The sequence below is a fragment of the Carlito syrichta genome, unplaced genomic scaffold (genome assembly GCF_000164805.1).
Source record: "Carlito syrichta isolate Samal-C Ts95f unplaced genomic scaffold, Tarsius_syrichta-2.0.1 Scaffold301924, whole genome shotgun sequence".
NCBI lineage: Eukaryota > Metazoa > Chordata > Mammalia > Primates > Tarsiidae > Carlito > Carlito syrichta.
Window position 1 is genome coordinate 323,116 of NW_007246020.1, and position 5,984 is coordinate 329,099.

The following is a 5,984-nucleotide window of genomic DNA, read 5'->3' on the forward strand; positions in this document are numbered from 1 at the left end:
AATCCACTCACCTCAGTCTCCCAAAGGCACGGGATTACAGGCTGAGCCACCGAACCCGGCATACTCTACCTTTAAAATACGGCCCAAATCCAGCATTCCTCCCACCTCCATTGCTGTCCCTTGGTTCAAGCCACCAGCACCTCTCACCTGGATGATTGCATCTCACCTGTCTGGTCTCCCTGTCTACAATCTTGCACCCTCACACCAGACAGGAGGATCCTTTAAAATGGTTCCCACCTCACTTAAAGTCAAAGCCAAGGTTTTCATAATGGCTTACCAGTCTTGCATGGTCTGGCTTCACTATATCTCTGATCTAGTCTTTCTACCTAGTCACACTGTCTCCTTATTACTCCCTGAACAGACCACAGGCTCCTGGCCAGGACCTTTGAATTTCCAATTCCTTCTGTCTAGATACTGCATACAGAATTCCCTTGGCTCACTTCTTCACTTCCTCTGCGTCTCGCCCCCAATGCCCCCTTAGAGGAAGGCCTTCCCTAATCACCACGTAAAACAGTGCGTAAAACATCCCCTGACACACTCCCGGGCCCTTGGGCCCAGTTTCCTTTTTCTCCACAGTCTATATTCCCACCAGATGTTATGCAATACACTATGCATTTCACTATTGTGGTTGTTGACTCCCCTTCTCTGTTCTTTACCACCACCCCCACCCCACCAGAATGCAAAGATTTCTCCATTTTGATCACTGCTGTGTCTTCAACCCCTAGAACAGTGCTGGGCTCAGATTCAATAAACACTGAATGAATGAATGAACGAATAATGAACGAACAAGTCTATTCAAGGTAATACAATAAATTCCAGTGTCTTCAGAGCCCACATCTCTCACATCCACACTCTCCGGCCTCTGGCTGCCAAGATATGTTGCTTGACAACCTTGAAGGTCAGAACTGTCCGACCAGCACACAGCCAGGGAGGATGCTGGAGTGAGCCCCATGTGGCCAATGGAATCAAATCTTTGATATGAGAGGTTTGTTTTGGAAAACTGAGGACATATGGTCAGGACAGTAACACCACATGCCATTTAGCTCAGCCTGGATTGATTCAGTGTGAGAATGGTCACGGAACTGACTTCCATGGAGGCCTGACTGCACACAAAGCCCCAGGAAGCATGGAGCAAGGATTTGTCTCTGACCCTGAGAAGGCTCGGAAGACACAAGGCAGTCAGGCCAATGCAAGTCTGTCTTCATCACTGGAGAGTCTACCAGCAGAGCCACCAGCCTCTGTTGCATCCCCCAGCAGCAGCTGAGACAACCCCTCCATCCCTCCTGCTCATTTGACAGTGGTCCCCAGGAAGGAGGGCATGGGAACTCTCAGCACATTAGGGACCAAATTCTTTGTTTTAATTGGTCCCAGGCATTTCCATTTTAAAGCCTCTTTCACTTACTTGGTTTCAAAAGTCAATCTCTGGATGATCCAGTAGGAGTCCAGAGAATAGATAAGATAGTGAGACTAATCTATAACATTTGTGTTTAATGGTTAGATATTAATTGGCTTTTTTTAAAGTGTGTAAATCGGTCCATTTTCAGTCTTTGTAATCTGTTCATTCTCATTAATGAAGGAGCAATACTCATCAACAGCTCTGCGCCACCCATCACCTTGTAAAACTATAGTCCGTTTATTTAAAAAAATAAAATAGATTTATCTCGATTTGAAATACAGAAAGTCATTAAAATAATAATTAAAAACACAACTACAAGCATAATAAAAGTTTCATGATAATAAACTACATTTTAATGTATATTAATTCCCCTAATGATTTACTCTATACGTCTTACAGGGTCAAATCAATGTCTGCACCAAAAAAAAATTCAATTAAATTCTATTCACTGTATCTTTCAAGTGAGTCTATTGTTTGCTTTTGTCTCCTATCAGGCCATTTGTCAGTTGTTCTAGCTCAAGATTACAAATAGAAGGGACTTGGCCCCATCAAGGTCAGAAGAAACACGTCCAAATCCTACCCAATCCACCTTCGCCATCTCCTGTTCATTTGTCATTGATGACCTTGTTCGAGGAGGGGAGAGGGAGGGGAGCTCACTCCAGTCCATACTCCTGAGCAAGCTGTCAGCCTGCAGGCCACAACTGGCACACTCTCTCTCATGCTCACCAGTCCCGGCACCTCAAAGCGGAGCCCAAGTGAGCCCCCACAAAGAACAAGCTCAGACAGTGCCCCGCTAACCTTTCTCTCGCCCCAGCACAGACACCACATCAGTCCCTCCTTTCCAAAGCTCACTTCCCCTGGGTGTTCAGAGCCAGAAAAAGCACATCTGCTTCCCAGTCCCCTGCACCAAAGCAAGTGATTCACCGTCTTTATCTTACCTGAGTGATTTTTCTAGACTTAAAATACATACACATAGATGATTTCCATGCTTTGAAAATGCTGACTGCTGGTAACAGTTTGATGAGCTAGAGGGCTGCCTGGTGGAGGTGATTGGAGAGAACTCTCCTCTCTGGTCTCCTCCCTGCAGCCCACCCTGCAGCCCACTCCTCCCAGCCTCGGAGCCAGTAGGAAGTCGGGTTCTGGCCAGATCTGGGTCTTAGTTTGATGGGCTGCCTGGGTTCTCTGGTCTACCACTGCCTTCACTGGTGACCACCAGGGGGCAATAAGCCTCACCGTGGACCTAAGAAGAAGGTCTGGCTCAGAAAGTATAGGTTTTGCAAAGCAAAGGAGCTTTAGAATTTGGAAAGGGAAAGACATGGCCCCAGAGCCTCGCTCTACAGCAGTGGGAAGCTGACAGCAACCACCAGGAGCATGCCCATTTTTCAAGTGAGGAAAAACAAGTTACAGAATGAAACATGATTCACTTCAGGACCCGACATGAATTAGTGACGAAGCTGAAATAAAACCAGAAGTGACTGTTGAGTATACATGCTCTGCCATGCATTGCCCTGAATGTCTGGAAAGCACAGGACAAGATACGTATCTCCTTTCTGGCCCCTCCATGGCTGTGACGTCGGGGGGACCACAAAGCCCTCTAGCGTCGGTCCCTCTCACTTGAGCTCACCGACACTGCTGTCCTTTCTGTGGAAAGAGGAAAGGAGAGGCAGATGCTTTGCCCTCTCCTCGGGTCAGTGGTTCCAGGCCCTGCTTCCCAGAGGATCCTTCCTCCTTCAGATAGCAAAGGGTGCACCCTTCCCACAGAGCTGGGTTCCAATGAGGACCAAAGCGTCCACAAGCAAAGAGGGGGGTGAGAAAGCACAGAGGGGGAAGGTTGAGAGAGCACAGACCGGGGAGGCTGAGGCAGCTAGCAGGAGTGCGAGGTTCTCATTAGCCACGATGGCCTCACACTGGTGCCGGGCTTTGTAAGTCTCAGCTGCATGATGCTTTTTAAAATATAGGTGCAATTTGGGCCAGCGGTTAATACTGTTTAATTTTCTTTTGTACTGTGTAGTATTTTCCCAAGCGGGGTCTCGAGTAAGTCTTGAGTCTCAGCTCCAGATGTTGCTGACTTGGCAAATAAACCCAGTCGGGCGGCCACACAAGGCCCCACGGCCAGCCCCTGATGGCCCCTCTGCTGGTCCCTCTGCTGGTTCCCTGTTCCCCTGCAGCTCTCGGGGCCCTCAACACCCCAGAACCTACTGTGCAGGCTCTCCTTTTTTGCTCCCTTCACAGACACCCTGCCACCAACGGCCTGCCCTTCAAGAGGGGAGACAGATGTGGCGGTCCCTAAAACCAAATGGCCCCAACAGTCCACTGACAAAAAAGCTGTCTGGTTGGCTGACCCTCGGTCCAATTCATGTGTTTATCCCTTCAGCAAATGTTTATTGCCTACTTTCTCTGGCCAGGCCACTGCATCTAATTTTTGGTTTGGAAAATATGATCGCTAGGATCCTGGTGGAAGGAGGTGAGGCTCCAGCAAATAAATTACATCTGCATTTGCTACGATTTGCTAATTCTGCCATTTACAAGCTATGTGGCTCTGAGCAAGTCACTTTACAACTCAGAGTCTCACTCTTGTCCTCAGAAGGTGAGGTGAAGTGTTGCACGCCCTCTGCACAAAGCGTGGCATGCAATAGGTGCTCAATAATGGCAACCGCTTCTTTGTGGCTACGATGACAGACTTTCCCAGTTGCCTTTGGGTTACGGGAATAATCATCAAATAGAGATGGTACCCGAAATGGGAAGATACCATAGGCTACCAGGGACCGAGCCAGGTCAAGGGCATGAGAGGTGGGTGTCTGACACCTGCCTTTCTTGCTTACTAGCTCCATGGGGGCCAGGCCTGAGGCCCATCGGCCATTCTTCTCACTACCCTGGGATCTCGGGTGAGCGCACGAAGACAGAGAGCAACTCAGAGGAGTCATCTTCCTGCCTCACTGTCAAGTATCTGCAGGAAGCACGTCAATAAATCCACTTGGTCAAAACATCCCATAAATGATAGTATGTAAAAAAGAAAGAGAAAGATTTCCATGCCAGCATGCTAAGACATGAGAAAGTGACTTGTAGGCCCAGGGCAGACCAGCAGGCCCCAGCCACTGAGAGGCCCCGAATGTTCATTGGAGGCGGGAGCTGGACAGGCCCAATGTCTGGTAGCCATGAATTTTTCTGAATCCCAATAAAGTGCCTTTTACTTTATTTTCTTAGATTATTTGTAAATGGATTTTCAATAAAAAACAGAGCTTGGGCCGCATGATGGATTTTCTCTGGCTCCTCACACGGGCTGTTCATCCCTGTTGCTGTCTGCCTGGCCTGGTGTTGCATGCCTTGATGGGTCCATTCACTCTTTGGGCCACCGACTGGCTTTCAGTAATTTCTCAGAAGCCCAAGGGTAGTCACTAAACTTAAGCCCCTGTCCTAAAGGCTCAAATTCAGCACACAAGCCCTTACTAATAGCCAACTACATAGCAGACGTGAGACTCAGTACTGTGCTGGGGAGAAGCGGTGGACGAGAAAACCAAAGCATCTTCTAAGACTTGCCATTTAGGAAAGAATAGATCTGTGTACAAAACTGAGTATGACACAGGAACCTAGAGAAAGGCTCAAGCAGGAACAGAATGTGCATAAGAGAGCAGCAGAATGTCTTTTGCTGTCAGTGAGGATACCTTGGATTGCAAAATTACAAAAATCCAACCCAAAGTGCCTTAAACAAGAAGGAAAAGGCATCCTCTCATGACACAAGAGGTCTGGAGATAGGGCTGATATCACTTGGCTCTTTCTCTTGGCTCAGCCATGCCCTGACCATGGGCCAGACCCGCGTGGCTGTGGAGTGATCATAGCAGCTTCCTACAACCATCACTTTTCCCAAAGTCCAGAAGATAGAAATCTTATGCCCCTTTTTAAGAACTAAGTCCCAGGAAGTCCTACCATCTCACTGACAATAACTGAGTTATAGGCCACTCTGAAAGCAACCCCTAGCATGATGGGCTTAGACAGACCTAGCTAGATCCATCCCCCACCCACCACCTCACAGCACTGGAGATGGCCTTGACCTCTCCTGAAGAATCTGGTCACTGATACATGGACACAATCAAGGACCCATCAGCAAGAAACAAGTGGGAATGCTATTGGGAAGATCATCCAAAGTGGCTCCTACCTGGAGGAACTGATGCTCTCAGAAGATACTCTGAATTAAACTATCAAAATAGACACACAATAAAAGCAGGGAACTTATCCATTTTGTTCTCTGCTGTATTCTTTGCAAATAGCACAGTGCCTGGCATGCAGTAGACACTCAAGTATCTGATGAATGAATTAATGAATGAATGCTGGGATTAAACCAAGAGGCTCTCTGGGAATAGATGAGTTTCATCAGGTCTCAGAGAAGCAGAACAAGAAGATGAATTCAGCAAGCAACAACTAAATTGGGTGTTTTGAAGTCTGTTTAAAGAAGGACAATGATCAAAGAAGAGGAACTTCCCAAGAAGTCTAGCCTAGCCGGGCTCAGTGGCTCAGCCTGTAATCCCGCGCCTTTGGGAGGCTGAGGTGAGTGGATTGCCTGAGCCCACGGGTTCGAGACCCACCTGGGCAG

The 5,984-nt window shown here is 47.9% G+C and overlaps 1 pseudogene; it reads right to left on the reverse strand.

Moving 5' to 3' along the window:
- The window catches only part of LOC103257981, a 444,400-nt pseudogene that overhangs the window by 192,204 nt on the left and 246,212 nt on the right, over positions 1-5,984 (reverse strand).